This window comes from Grampus griseus, assembly GCF_964374135.1.
Source record: "Grampus griseus genome assembly, chromosome: Y".
Classification (NCBI taxonomy): Eukaryota; Metazoa; Chordata; class Mammalia; order Artiodactyla; family Delphinidae; genus Grampus; species Grampus griseus.
This window is the reverse complement of record NC_139016.1, coordinates 15990556-16006333: the sequence shown is the minus strand read 5'-3', so window position 1 is coordinate 16006333 and position 15778 is coordinate 15990556.

The window sequence follows — 15778 nt, the reverse complement described above, 5'->3', positions numbered from 1 at the left end:
GAATAAAACAGAAAAGGAAAATGGTTTTAAAATGAAAAGAAAACCTCACTTCATCATTAATTAATATTTACATAATTGGTTTGTTATTTTCATATTCCAGAAATTCATATATATGCCTGAATAAGGAGGTCAGTTTTCTCTCTTGGTAGAGGATTTGAAAGAACTTTAAAAAGGAGTAAATACTTGGGAAAGGAACAGTATTTACTATGAATAAATCAATACAGGATATAGCTATCATTCAATGTGTCAATAAAATCCAGATATTTATGTGGAGGCATAGGAATATCAGAAACCATATGTTATATTTTATTTTTAGCTTTAGATGACTGATTTCCTAGGACTTTAAATTTTACAGAAGTTACCTTATATTTCTGCAGAGTGAGTTACATGCTTAAGAAAAATGTCACATCTGGATTTCAGTCACAAATTTTTTATGAGCCATTTGACCACAGACAACTTATTAAAATATGACCTGTCTCCTCAACTGTAAGCTGGAAATAATGCTTAACAGTTTACTGAGATACACTGTGACAAGTGCTCTTAAGCCTGGTCTGTAGCAGGAACCAGACTTTCCATCCCTTTTCTCCAGCTTTTTTCAGGTTACTAGTCAGGTCGTCTTGTGACATGTAAACCAAAATCCTGTCCAGCCTTCAGAACCCATTTAAATGTTTGGTTGTCAATGAAATCTGAAAGGTTTCTCTCCCTTCCCTTAGTAATGTTCTAGAACGTTCTCTATAAATGTCTGTCTCGTTACTGGGATTCTGTTATTTTTGAAATCAGGAGCTGTTTCTTAGATGTTAATTACATTATTATAGTATGTGGTCCAATATTCACTTACTGAAGTGAGCTGTTTTCATCACTGAACTTTTATAATAGAGACACTTAAACTTCCTTTGTTTGGGTTTCCAGAAAATTCCTAATCTGTGTTAGTAAATCACACAAAATTAGATTCTGCTTTTGAAAACATATATTCAGACTAAGTAGGTTTTAATTATTTGTGTATATTTCCTGGCCTTTTAACTCCAATTAACATTTGTCACACAATGAACTTTCATTAGACAACTGACATCAGTAGACAAGCTTCACTAAAAGCATCATTAATTTTGATTTCATTTACTTAATAAAACCCTGTGGTTAATTATAATCCTTGTGTATATTTTAGAAATAGCTCTAATACCATAGATTGTTTAAATACCCATATTACATATAGAAAAAATGATGTATTTCAAAATCTTTGAAAGATTGGTTCTTTAAAAATGTGTAACTACTATCATTTTTATTTCAGTTGAATTATATTTTTAAGATTTAAAAGATTTATTACTCAACGTTTTCTGATGTTACCATTCATTTGTTTCTTAAATACTTATTAAGCCCGTTTAATGTGTCAAACATTGTTTGAACTCTGTAAATAAGATAATGAATAAACAAAAAAAAATCTCTGTACTCACATAAAGTGCATTTGTAGTTTTCATCTTCACAGTAATAATTTGTTATTACTCATTTGAAACATAAATGCATATTACAAAATATTTGTTATTGGCATAGGCACGTAAAATGACATTAAGTGTAAACTGCTTGTTTATTACTTCCTTATTACATGTAAATAGAAAGTCATTGTTTTCAGAGATAATATTATTTCATATATTGATAACTTTATCATACTGTATTTGCAAACCCAAATCTATGATTTCTGTGACCAGAATATAAGCAAAAATTTATGTATCCTTATTACCTAATCCAACAAACAAATTTTGTTTTTGCTTACCCTATATGATTCTTGCTGTAATAACAAAGTGTATTATCACTGATTCAGTTGAAACACACACACACACACACACACACACACACACACACACACACACAAAACACTGAGTACTCAATCCCTAAGGGGTTTCAATAGCTTTCTCTTCTGTAATCACTGTGCTAACAATGGACTGCTAGAAACTCTTCCAGATCAGTGTTCTTCCTCTTTGGCTTCCCCTCAGTATATATGATATTCTTGCTATCTAAAGACTTCAGAATACACATATTTAATTTGGATAAACCTGACCAACGTAATCCTTTAAAGTGTAATTTCTTTTTTTTATTTTTTATTTTTCTTGCATTATGCGGGCCTCTCACTGTTGTGGCCTCTCCCATTGCAGAGCACAGGCTCCGGACGCGCAGGCTCAGTGGCCATGGCTCACGGGCCTAGCCACTCCGCGGCATGTGGGATCTTCCCAGACCAGGGCACGAACCCGTGTCCCCTGCATCGGCAGGTGGACTCTCAAGCACTGCACCACCAGGGAAGCCCTAAAGTGTAATTTCTTAATTAGATAATATGTTAGTGGTTAATTTTTATTTGGATCTCAATTGTGATTTCTCATTTATGATTTTGTCATAAATAACCCCTTTTATATTTAAGGTAATAGGTTTCTCTTCTCCACTTAGATTCACGTAGGGAGCTGTCTTATGACTTCTAAGTTTAACAGAAAAAGATCTCTTGCTTGGTGAGTATGGACATTTGTTCAGAATGTATGAATCAATGCTCAGTTGTTTTTATTCACTTCAATATTGCCAAAGAATGAGATTCTCAGTCTTATCTCATTCTCTTTTTAACAAACATTTTTTTAATTGAAGTATAGTTGATTTACAATGTTGTGTCAATTTCTGCTGTATAAGAAAGTGATTCAGTTACATACATTCTTTTTTATATTGTTTTCCATTATGGTTTATCACAGGGTATTGAATATAGTTCCCTGTACTATACAGTAGCACCTTGTTGTTTATTCATCCTATATATAATAGTTTTCATCTGCTTAACCCAAATTCCTACTCCATCCCTCCCCCACCCCGCTCCTGCTTGGCAACCATAAGTCTTTTCTCTATGTCTGTGAGTCTTCAACAAACATGTTTTGATCATCTTTTCTACATATGGAAGAGGAAATACAGAGAAAAGCTGTGCCCTCATGGAACTTTGCCTGGGGAGACCTCCAATTACCAACCACAATAATAAATGAGAAAAGTACAAATTAAGGTCAGGTCTGAGAAGAAAATCAAAAAGATGGTGTAATGAAGAAAGTGAGTTTGGGACACCTCACCGTAAAGAGGTCTCTTTAAAGAGATAAAATCTTAGTTGAGACCTAAAGAGAGAGAAGGAACTGGACATGGGCAGATAAAAGGGCAGAACATTTTCTAAAGGATACATGATGAACAAAGTACCACATGGAAAATGACATATTAGAGAAATAGTGGTATGTTTGAAAGCATTGCATATGTAGTCAAGTGAGAAAAGAGGATAATAGATTGATATAAAATTGAGAGACAGAGCAGATTGTATAAGGTCTTGAGAGCAAGGTTAAGGAGGTTTGACCTTATTCTAAGAATCCACTGAAGTATTCCAAGCAGAGAGTTATAAGGCCTGATTTTTCTATAGAACCATTCTGTAAAGAATTTATTGTAGAAGGGCAAGAATGGAGGCAGGGAGATGGACTGAGAACGTCACTTTATTAAACCAGGGGAGAATTCAATTAACCAGGAGAGGAGAATTGAGAATTGTGATTCTCCTCAATTCTATTCTATCACACTTGAGTGATAGGAATACCCTATATCTAAATTGTGTAGGTTTGAACATATACTTAAACACTTTGTAAGGAAATAAATATAAGCATATTTATACAATATGTGTTATATTTACAAATAAATATAATAATATAATTTATTTATTTATATAAGTGTAATGCAAAAAAACAATAAAGCCAGAGAGAGACTCATGCCTTTTATTCTTTAGCTCTTCAAAGAGAAATTCTAAATGATGATGAAGAGAAGTTAATATGAACTATTTTTTTTAGATTCCAGGTGATATCTTCCAAAAATAACTATTGAAAAAGACATAAGTTGGTTCTTAAGATAGTGAGGATTTGTGTTCCATACATCCCAAATTATTAGAGAATGATAAACTTGGCCATGACAAGAGTTTTGTCTCAGAAAACCTATCTTGACTGATCACTGGGCTCTCAGATCAGGGAGTTTTCAGGTGCTTTAAACAAAAACTACTCCACCTACTCAGAGCTCTGTGTCAGAATTAATTCAGCACCAGATTTGAACTAGTGTATGTTGGGTAAGGTAGGTTGAACAAGGTAAATGGAATTGAGAAGTTATTTGTCCTAACTGGAAAATTGTGATGTTCCTCATTCTAAACATGTTCTACTAGAGACCCCAGGGCATATTTTGAGGAGCATACCATGGTTAGATAAGATTATTTTTCCCTAGTTCTTCCCAGAATGCTTCACACACACACAAATGCCGCTTGGTCATGGTGTGAAAAGGATCTACACGTCTATTTAATTTCTCTTTTGTAAAGATTAGGTGTGCAAGACTATTGAAGGTAAATATTTCTAAATAATCAGAATAAGCACGTATTTTCTTTTAGATCTGGAATAATACTATGTTCATATAATTCCTTAGAGAAAATAAAAAATACCTTAGGAGAAAAAAATGTCACTTCTATTCTACTCTTCCTCCTTAGAGAGGATAAAAAGGGAAAAGAACTGTTCTGAGTTGATAAATAAAGGTATAATTACATCAACTCTCTCAGAATGAAGATTTGCTCTGAAAGCAAACACTACCACACTGCCAAAAAGCTAACTAATGTCTCAAGAGCTCTGCACAAACGTTACAGACATGTCTTTGCTTTGTTTTATTTCTCTTTGGAAGAGGTGAGTTTCTATGAGTGTAAGCATTTTCCTAAATAGAAATTTCCCTTAGGAAATTTAAATCTCAATTGTTTCAAGGCAGAAAGGGTCTTTTCATTATGCCTCTAAAGGGAAAGCAAGTCAAGTGATCACAAACAGAGTGTGAAAGACCAGTGAATTGCCAAAAAAATGAGTAGTGGACTGTCAAGTGAATGTAAAAGATTTCATCCAGAAGTAGATAGAGAATTAGGACAGGGACAGCAAATGGAGGGAGCGGGGGTACAGAGAATGGTGAATCTTGTCTTCATGGCCCTCTGAAATTTTAGTAGTGGCAAGTTCAAAGGCATGTCATGGTCAGGAAAATAGCATAAATAAGTGCAGTTGATGACAGGTAAAATGCAGATTATGTGCCCAATCTCAAGAGAGCAGCCCCTCCTCACAGTCTGTCTATTGTTTCCAAAATGAAAATAATATATCCATCCAATATTTCCAGGACTTCTATGTTTTTATAAGAAGCAAAAATTAAGAGTACTATGACTTGTCCTAATTTTAAAAGGTTATATATCCTTGTAAATCACACTACCCAATCAAATGGAATGAAGTTCAGCCAGTGGGTCACATTTACCAAGGTGAATAATAATTAAATGATTGAAAGTAATGGTGTAAAAAGTTAAAACCCATATCTTCTGAAGATAGAAGGAGAACTGGCTGACTGGCAATGTCTTGTTCGGCATAAGGTTCAGCAGAGTCTCTGACCATAACCCATGGAGTAAGTGGAGGAGGTGGACACGGAGATCATCTCTTATGGGTCCTCTGCCTCCAGGGAGAAGTACTTGACTCTCCTGTGTTTAGAGATGAGAAAATACTGGTTATTTCATATTTACTTAGTGCTCACCCGCCATTAAGTATTTCGTCTTTACTTAATGCTCCCCTGCCATTAAGTCTCAGGTGACATTCAGAGTTCTAGCATTGTCAAGATTGTGACTGGGAGTAAACACAGGAAAGCTTGGATTCTCCCAGGGTCTCATTAGAATATAAGCCACATGAAGGCATGGAGTCTAGCCTACCCTGTGCACTTTTCCCAGAACCTAGACAAACAGGAATGTTGTAGGAGCTCAGTGTAGGGCCCCAGAAGAATGGCTGAAACTTGGAGTTCAGAGTCTTGATAAAGATGCTCCATAGGACCAGATGTGCATTACTCAGTTGTTGGCAACTTATGAAAACAACGTAGAGAAAAAGATACTCAAAACAAGAAAGTCAGGTAAAAGAATGTCTCCAAGAGAAAGAAATAGGAACTGAAATATAGCACTGAGATTAATTATCCATTAAAGGACCAGAGGGAAAAATCCTTTCAAAATGTATGAGACACATTTTTCTTCTCTGTGCATTAGAGTTATTGGGGTTGAGATTTCAAATCACAAATGTCTCTGAAGATCTTTGCTTTGTAATGGACTATATTTCGATTTCTCTGATTAAAAGCCAGATTTAACTGGCTCGGTAGTGATTCAATACTTTGATTTTAAAAGGTCTTTAAAATTAAAAAAAATCTGTTTATATTATACAGAGCTATGGAGCATTTCCATTAAAGGTAGGAAGGCACATTATTACAGGTGAAAATCACAGACTTCCTGGAGATGCCATTGACAGTCATTTATAGACTAGGGAAATACTTCTGTCTCAAGAGTGAAGGTGTATCTCATCTATAGACAGCACAATCTATTTTAGGTGTCTGTGGGGTTATAACCTCATTCTCTAGTTTCCAAAGGTGAAGTAAGTTTAGATTCACTTACCAAAAGGGGCAGAATTGTACGTACATTGGATTCTCTTTCCTTCCCTTTCTAACTAGTTAGGGAAATTCTATTTTTCAAATGGCAGTATCATACTAATGGCAAGGGCTTTCATGCTTCCAAGAGTAAGAAATATTCTTCCTACTGGGGCTTTGGGTCACTTCATTGGATTTCTGCTCTGATGTCATAAGCCCACTGTCTTAGTTTGGATTCTGCTGAAATCAGAACCTGAGATGAATACTAAATTTATTCAGCAGGTGACCTCAGGAAGAATGAGGGAGTGGGGATAGTGAGACCAGAGAATGATTAAAAGTCAGCAGAAGCAGCCCTGATAAGGAGATTGTTGTAGGTGATGGGGACATGATTGCACACTAAAATTTTAAGAGGTGAATAACATATACCCAGGATTATTTACCAGAAAAGACAGTGATTGGAATATTTATAAACTGCCTTCCATCTCCTGTTCTTTGAAGGGTGCCTTCAGGGCACTGACTTACTGTGTTTTGCATGTGGGCTAAGCTGGCTCCATGGTGTAGGAAAAGATCCTGGATTTGGAGAAAAGACTCAACATCACCTGACTTGGGGAATCATCATTATAAGGTGCTCACTCCAAAGGCTGCTAAAATCAGAGGCTGACCGAGATGTTGTGACCTGGACTTCCAGAGGAAATAGCAATGCCTACTTTCCAGAAATACAGCTCCCTAGCCTGCTGCTCTTCATGTGCATTCTAGTTTTCACCATTCAGTTGACCCCAATTCTTAGAAGAATTCAGCCCTTTAACTCTGCTTTCCATACCCAATTATTTCCTCTGTTTGCAATGGGAGACGGCTAATATTATAGTATTCTCACCTTGAAACATAGGTTATAGGTTTCTTCAAACTGGCTTGACCAGAAAGCTCTGTACTTTGGGAGTTATTGAGCCTTCATGAATAAACCTGATACTTGGATTCACTTTTGACTTTTGGGAGCTGATATCTGGTTAGAACCTGGGAAGAAGGAAGGCTGATTGATCAGAAAGTAAAACCACCTCGGTGCCTACACATTTGCATTGTCCTATAACTATTATTTTCGGTAGTCACTGGTCTTGAGAATCATTTTGATTAATATTTGCTTGAATAATAAAGTATCTCTTAAAGTTAGGATAAAAATGCAGTTTAGGGCTTCCCTGGTGGCGCAGTGGTTGAGAATCTGCCTGCTAATGCAGGGGACACGGGTTCGAGCCCTGGTCTGGGAAGATCCCACATGCTGCGGAGCAACTAGGCCCGTGAGCCACAACTACTGAGCCTGCGCGTCTGGAGCCTGTGCTCCACAACTAGAGAGGCTGCGATAGTGAGAGGCCCGCGCACCGCGATGAAGAGTGGCCCCCGCTACTAGAGAAAGCCCGCGCAAAGAAACGAAGACCGAACACAGCAAAAATAAATAAATAAATAAAATTAAAAAAAAATGCAGTTTAATAATTTATCTATAGAATTTCTCTAAGCCCAATTACTCTGTCAAGTGTCAGATGAATACATTTATGACATATAAAGATTGCTGTCCTAGAAAACTAAATATAAGTGGATAATAACCTATAAATATCTGATAATTTATATGCTTTAAATAGGTAGTACATAATCTTACCCATTATTTTTTGCATTATATTTTGTAGGATATAAAATATTAACTGCTTTAAGATTGTTATATATTATATAAAGATTCACTAATTATCACTGGGCTTAATTTGCTGTTGGTTTCCTTTTAGAAAGATTTATTAGGGGTTAATAAGTAATATAAAAGGACTAAATTTTTCATTTTGGGTCACTTTTACACTTATTGCATAGAACTATTTCACTTTGTAATATTAAATCAAATTATACTGTCCCTGAATTTAGAATTGGTGTTATGTATTTGCATATATATGCCTTTAATTCAGAGTGAGTTAGATTTGTAGAGTTTTCTTTATCTTCTCTGATTGTTTTTCCACAGTATCAATAAATCAACATTATAAAAGCAAGACAACTATCTGTTCATTACTTATGTTAAAAATGTTTTTAATTAATTTATTTTTTATTGAACTATAGTTGATTTACAATAAAAGTGTTAAAAAATGTTTATTTTTGTGGCATTATGGGAAGAAAATGGAAAGAGAATATACTTAATAGAAATCTATAATCACCAATGAGTTATGTGCATTATTTCATAAAAAGTTAAAATTCACTACAATTAAGCAACCAAATTACTTAAAGTCTGAAATGTTCTTTCATTTAAAAAAAAATCTTTGAATGCCTCTAATGTCCTGATCATTTTTCTAGGCACTGAGATACAATAGAGAACAAAAGGTAGAAAATTTCCTTCCTCCAAGAAATTCAATTCTAGTAGGAAGAGATAAAATAAATCATGATATAGTGATATAAAGATAAGATAGTGATAATTGTTATGATATTAAAAAGTAGGTGGACAGAGTGACATAGTATTATTTTATATAATGTGGACAGGCCACTAGGAGAGACTATACAGTAGTCTCTGTATAGTAATGGAGACTCAATGAAATAAGTGAGAAAACTGCTCATATCTGAGGGAGTCATTCATCCTCAGATGAACATCAGGAGGTCACCTAGGATGGGGACTGGGAGGATGCAATACGAACTAGATCGGAGATGTGGCCAGAGACCAGATTATGTAGGATGTAACAGGACAAAGTAGGGAGTGTGTGTTACATTCAAATAATTATTTGAAGCCATGGATTTTGAGCTGGGGGTAAAGTGATCCATTTCTTATTTTAAAATGATCACTTTAGGTATTTGATGAGAAATACATGTTAACGTGACACGAATGGAAGAAGTAAAAAGATGTTATAGTTCAGGCAAGAGGATCAGGGTGACTGTAATGATGGTTGTGAGAAGTGGTTGAATTTAAATGTATTTTGAAGATGCAGCCAATGGGATCTACTGATGGACTTTATGGGATGTACAAACAAAGACTGGAAAATAATTCCATAATTTTGGTCTGAGAAACTGGGTGAACCATGACAGCATCCACTGAGACAGAAAATACAGGAGGTGGAGCAGGGTTGGGCTAACCCTTCAGTATTGGGGGATTGGAATCCAGAACTTATGAAAACAATTTTGTTAATTATCAGTATATGTATGATACTTAAACAAAAAAAAACCTGGATGGAATCCCTTAAGGGATGAATGTATTTAGAGAAGGGAGAGGAGGAATGAAGTTCTACACAGGTACAGTATTCACCAGAGGAGACAGAAAACAGTGAAGAAATTAGTGATTGTAGGAACATAGAATGAAAGTCTAGAGTGTTTAAGTAGAAGGAATGTGTAAAATGCTACTGAAAATATGACTAATATGAGGAAGGAGAATTTGCTTTCGAATTTGTCCATGTCTTGCTAGTTGGTGACCTATGATGTGAAGAGTTTCATTTTAGTCTTGGGATTAAAAGCAAATTGGGAATAGGTTTGAAGGGAATGGTAAGTTAGGAAATGGTACTCAATATAGACAACAGATTTGATCATTAATTTTTAAAAAATTTTTATTGGAATACAGTTGCTTTACAAGGTTGAGTTAGTTTCTACTGTATATCAAAGTGAATCAGCTATATGTACACATATATCACTCTTTTTTGGATTTCCTTCTCATTTAGGTCACTGCAGAGCATTGAGTAGCGTTTACTCTACTATACAGTATGTTCTTATTAGTTATCTATTTTATACATAGCATCAACAGAGTATATATGTCAAACCCAATCTGACAATTAATCCAACCACCACCCCATACCTCCTTGCTATCCGTACGTTTGTTCTCTACATATGTGACTCTATTTCTGCTTTGTAAATAAGATCATCTATGCCAATTTTTTTTTCAGGTTCCGCATAACATACATGTGTTAATATATGATATTTGTTTTGCTCTTTCTTATTTACTTCATTCTTTCTGACAGTCTCTAGGTCCATCCACGTCTCTACAAATCACCCAATTTCATTCATTTTTGTGGCTGAGGGACATTCCATTGTATATATGTACCATATCTTCTTTATCCATTCCTTCTTTGATGGACATTTAGGTTGTTTCCGTGTCCTGGCTATTGTAAATAGTGCTGCAATGAACGTTGGAGTGCATGTGTCTTTTTGAATTATGGTTTTCTCAGGGTATATGCCCAGTAGTGGGATTGCTGGGTCACATGATTGTTCTATTTTTAGTTTTCTAAGGAACCTCCTTATTGTTCTACATAGACAGCTCTCCTTTTGCTTAAGGTGGTAAAATCCTAGTCCTTAGAAAACTATAAGATACTGATGAAAGAAATCATCTTTATTCATCAGGGAGATTGGTCCATAATATTCTTTTTTTGTAGTATATTGTTCTGGTTTTGGTATCAGGGTGATGTTGGGCTCGTAGAATAAGTTTGGGATTGTTCTTTCCTCTGTAATTTTTTGGAAGAGTTTGAGAAGGATGGGTGTTATCTCTTCTCTAAATGTTTGATAGAATTCACTTCTGAAGCCATCTGGTCCTGAACTTTTGTTTGTTGGAAAAATTTTAATCACAGTTTCAATTTCATTAGTTGTGATTGGTCTGTTCATATTTTCTGTTTCTTCTTGGTTCAGACTTGGAAGCTTATACCTTTCTAAGAATTTGTCCATTTCTTATAGGTTGTCCATTTTATTGGCATAAAGTTGCTTGTAGTAGTCTCTTACGATGCTGTGTATTTCTGTGGTGTCTGTTGTAACTTCCCCTTTTTCATCTCTAATTTTATTGATTTGAGTCCTCTCCCTCTTTTTCTTCATGAGTCTGGCTAAAGGTTTATCAATTTTGTTTATCTTCATGAAGAGCCAACTTTTACTTTTATTGATCTTTACTATTGTTTTCTTTGTTTCTATTTCATTTATTTCTGCTCTGATATTTATGAGTTCTTTCCTTCTACTAACTTTGGGTTTTGTTCATTTTTCTTTGTCTAGTTCCTGTAGGTGTAAGGTTAGATTGTTTAATCAAGACAATATAATAGTGACACAAAAACAGAAATATAGATCAATGGAACAGGATAGAAAGTCCAGAGATAAACCCACGTACATATGGTCACCTTATCTTTGATAAAGGAGGCAGGAATGTACAGTGGAGAAAGGACAACCTCTTCAATAAGTGGTGCTGGGAAAACTGGACAGGTACATGTAAAAGTATGAGATTAGATCCCTCCCTAACACCATACACAAAAATAAGCTCAAAATGGATTAAAGACCTAAATTTAGGGCCAGAAACTATCAAACTCTTAGAGGAAAATATAGGTAGGACACTCTATGATATAAATCACAGCAAGATCCTTTTTGACCCACCTCCTAGAGAAATGGAAATAAAAACAAAAATAAACAAATGGGACCTAATGAAATTTCAAAGCTTTTGCACAGCAAAGGAAACCATAAACAAGACAAAAAGACAACACTCAGAATGGGAGAAGATATTTGCAAATGAAATAACTGACAAAGAATTAATCTCCAAAGTTTATAAGCAGCTCATGCAGCTCAATAACAAAAAAACAAACAACCTAATCCAAAAATGGACAAAAGACCTAAATAGACATTTCTCCAAAGAAGATATACAGATGGCCAACAAACACATGAAAGGATGTTCAACATTACTAATCATTAGAGAAATGCAAATCAAAACTACAAAGAAGTATCACCTCACACCAGTCAGAGTGGCCATTATCAAAAAATCTACAAGCAATAAATGCTGGAGAGAGTGTGGAGAAAAGGAAACCGTCTTGTACTCTTGGTTGGAATGTAAACTGATACAGCCACTATGGAGAACAGTATGGAGGTTCCTTAAAAAACTAAACATAGAATTACCATATGACCCAGCAATACCACTACTGGGCACATACCCAGAGAAAACTATAATTCAAAAAGAAACATGCACCCCAATGTTCAATGAAGTACTGTTTACAATAGCCAGGTCACGGAAGCAACCTAAATGCCCATTGACAGATGAATGGATAAAGAAGATGTGATACATATATACAATGGAATATTAATTAGCCATAAAATGGAAGGGAATTGGGTCATTTGTAGACACATGGGTGGACCTGGATACTGTCATACAGAGTGAAGTAAGTCAGAAAGAGAAAAGCAAATATTGTATATTAACGTTTATATGTGGAACCTAGAAAAATGGTACAGATGAACCGGTTTGCAGGGCAGAAATAGAGAGACAGATGTAGAGAACAAATGTATGGACACCAAGGGGGGAAAGTAGAGGGAGTTTTGGTGGGATGAATTGGGAGATTGGGATTCATATATATACACTAATATGTATAAAATAACTAATAAGAACCTGCCGTATAAAAATAAATAAATAAAACAAAATTTAAAAAGAAATGAAAGATGACACAAACAGATGGTGAGACATACCATGTTCTTAGATTGGAAGAATCAGTATTGTGAAAATGACTATAGTACCCAAAGCAAACTACAGATTCAATGCAAGCCCTGTCAAATAACCAATGACATTTTTCACGTAATTAGAAAAAATAATACAATTTGTATGGAAACACAAAGGATCTTGAATAGCAAAAGCAAACTTGAGAAAAAAAAAAAAAGGAGCTGGAGGAATCAGACTCCCTGTCTTCAGACTATACTACAAAGCTACAATAATCAAGACAATATGGTACTGGCACAAAAACAGAAATATAGATCAATGGAACAGGATAGAAAGTCCAGAGATAAGCCCAGAGATTAGGTGACTTATGGTCACCTAATCTATGACAAAGGAGGCCACAATATACAATGGAGCCAAGGCAGCCTCTTTAATAAGTGGTGCTGGGAAAACTGGACAGGTACATGTGAAAAAATGAAATTAGAACACTCCCTAAACCAAACACAAAAATAAACTCAAAATGGGTTAAAGACCTAAATGTAAGCCCAGACAATATAAAACTCTTAGAGAAAAATATAGGCAGAACACTCTTTGATATAAATCGCAGCAAGATCTTTTTTGACCCACCTCTTAGAATAATGAGAATAGAAACAAAAATTAAAATATGGGACCTAAGTAAACTTAAAAATTTTTGCACAGCAAAGGAAACCATAAACAATACAAAAAGACAGCCCTCAGAGTGGGAGAAAATATTTGCAAACGAAGCAACTGACAAAGGATTAACCTCCAAAATATACAAACAACTCATGCAGCTCAATATCAAAAAAAAACAACCTAATCAAAAAAAGGGTGGAAGACATAAATAGACATTTCTCCAAAGGAGATAAACAGCTGGCTGACAAACACATGAAAAATGCTCAACATTACTAATCATTAAAGAAATGCAGATCAAAACTACAATGAAACCTCACCTCACACTGGTCAGAATGGTCATCATCAAAAAATCTACAAACAATAAATGCTGGAGAGTGTGTGGCGAAAAGGGAACCCTCTTGCACTGTTTGTGGGAATGTAAATTGATACAGATTTGACAATTCTGTTCAAAAAAAAGAAATGTAGTTTAATAAGCATATAAAAAGGGAAAGATTTAAAAATGAGATGAGAAAGAGGTTAATATCAATATTTATATGCTGGTAGTAGTGACATAGTATGGATGAAGGAATTTATGTTGCAGAAAATAATGTCAGGATGAATGTCCTTTAATGATAGGCGATAGAGGACAGAAGCAATTTACCAGTAGAAGGGATAACCACAGACAGGAACAGGGAAACCAGAGAAAAACACAGTGTATGCCTGCAGATCTCTGTAGGATGCTAGTTGTTAGTGGGAAGATAAAGAACTTCTCTTCTGATCACTTTTACTTTCTCAGGAGTATGAGAGACAAAGATTTAAACTGAAATTTAAATAGAGGGAAAATTGATGGGAATTTAAAAAGAGAAGAGAGAGCCAGAAATAATAAGCTAGGATGCTGGGAAACTGGATTGATTAGTAAGAAGCATCATCTGTCAGGGGCACCAATGACTTCTTTGAGGTCTGTGGTCAGGAAGTCAAAGTAAGAGCAGCCAATGTAGAGTGTGAGAGTCTGTGTGTGTGTGTGTGTGTGTGTGTGTGTGTGTGTGTGTGTACACATACTTGTATTTTTTTCTCCTGTTCTATGCCACCCATGTAAATGAAAAATATATGGGAAGTTGGGATTAACTTCAGGATAGAGGTGTTTTGATGTGAGTGTTATGGAAGGAGACAGAGGCAGGATAATGCAAGTAAGGCAGTGGTTATAACTGTGAGCCATGGAATTAGGTTGGGCAAAAAGGAAATAAGGATCTGGTAGGAGGAAGAGGCAAAAATGAGGTTTGAATGTGGTGTCAGTGAACAAGAATTCTTGAGAGTGCTTTGAGTTTCCTGCTCACCTCTTCAGCCAACGCCATGCTGTGCTGCTGTCACTGGCTGTAGCATATCTCTTAATGGTCCGATTATGTATAAAATATAAATATCTGTTATTAGGGAAATATTCTCACCTTTATAGTTTATTAAGTACAATTTTGATTTTTGATATCTCTCAATCTATTTCTTTATCTATACACATATATATGTATCTACCAATATATAAATGGCATTTCAATCTTAATCCAAACCAGTGTTTTTCAAGGCCTTTTCTGATTGATTTCTTTAAATTCACCTCCCCAACTCCTAACCTTATCCCAGCCCTTTATAATCGCTTTTCTACATAATTTTTCCCTATGGCAATTAATATATCTGCTCTATACCATGTTAAGTTATGATCTCTCTCAAATATGTGTGTATTAGGGAGAGAGTAAATATGAATGAATTATTTTTTATGATCATAACTTTCTAGAAGAAGTATGAGAATTGAATCCTCCAACCCTTCCAGGAAACAGTTTAGCAGCTGCCAGTCTCTGATACACCTGGCCTGAAATGAAGGCTAAATCAACTCAGAATTGACTACATCTAAAGAGACACTTTGGCTACCGCATAGTGATTTCAACTGAGGGGTCATAGCAGACCACCAAACCAGGTGTGAGACCCCCTTCACAATGGCCTGTGAGTTGGGTATTTGTAAACTTCCAACAAATCTTTCTGAAATTAAGAAGAAAACTCCTTTCTTCCAATATGAGAAGTCTACAATAGAGTTAATGAAAAAACAAGCATAATTTTCTGAGCTCAAAATTCAAATTTTCCTTGGAAAACAGGCCACACAAAATCCAATTTAGAGCTTGAAAGGAAGCCCATGGAATCATTATTCCTTAAGTGTCTTTCCAGGAATCAGTTACACATACGTGCTATATGAATGTGTGTTTATGTGAGCATCATCCCAAAAAAGCTTGAGACCCCAAAATAACTGAAAATGCAGTGTTTCAGAATCCAATGAATCAATGAGAGGAAGTT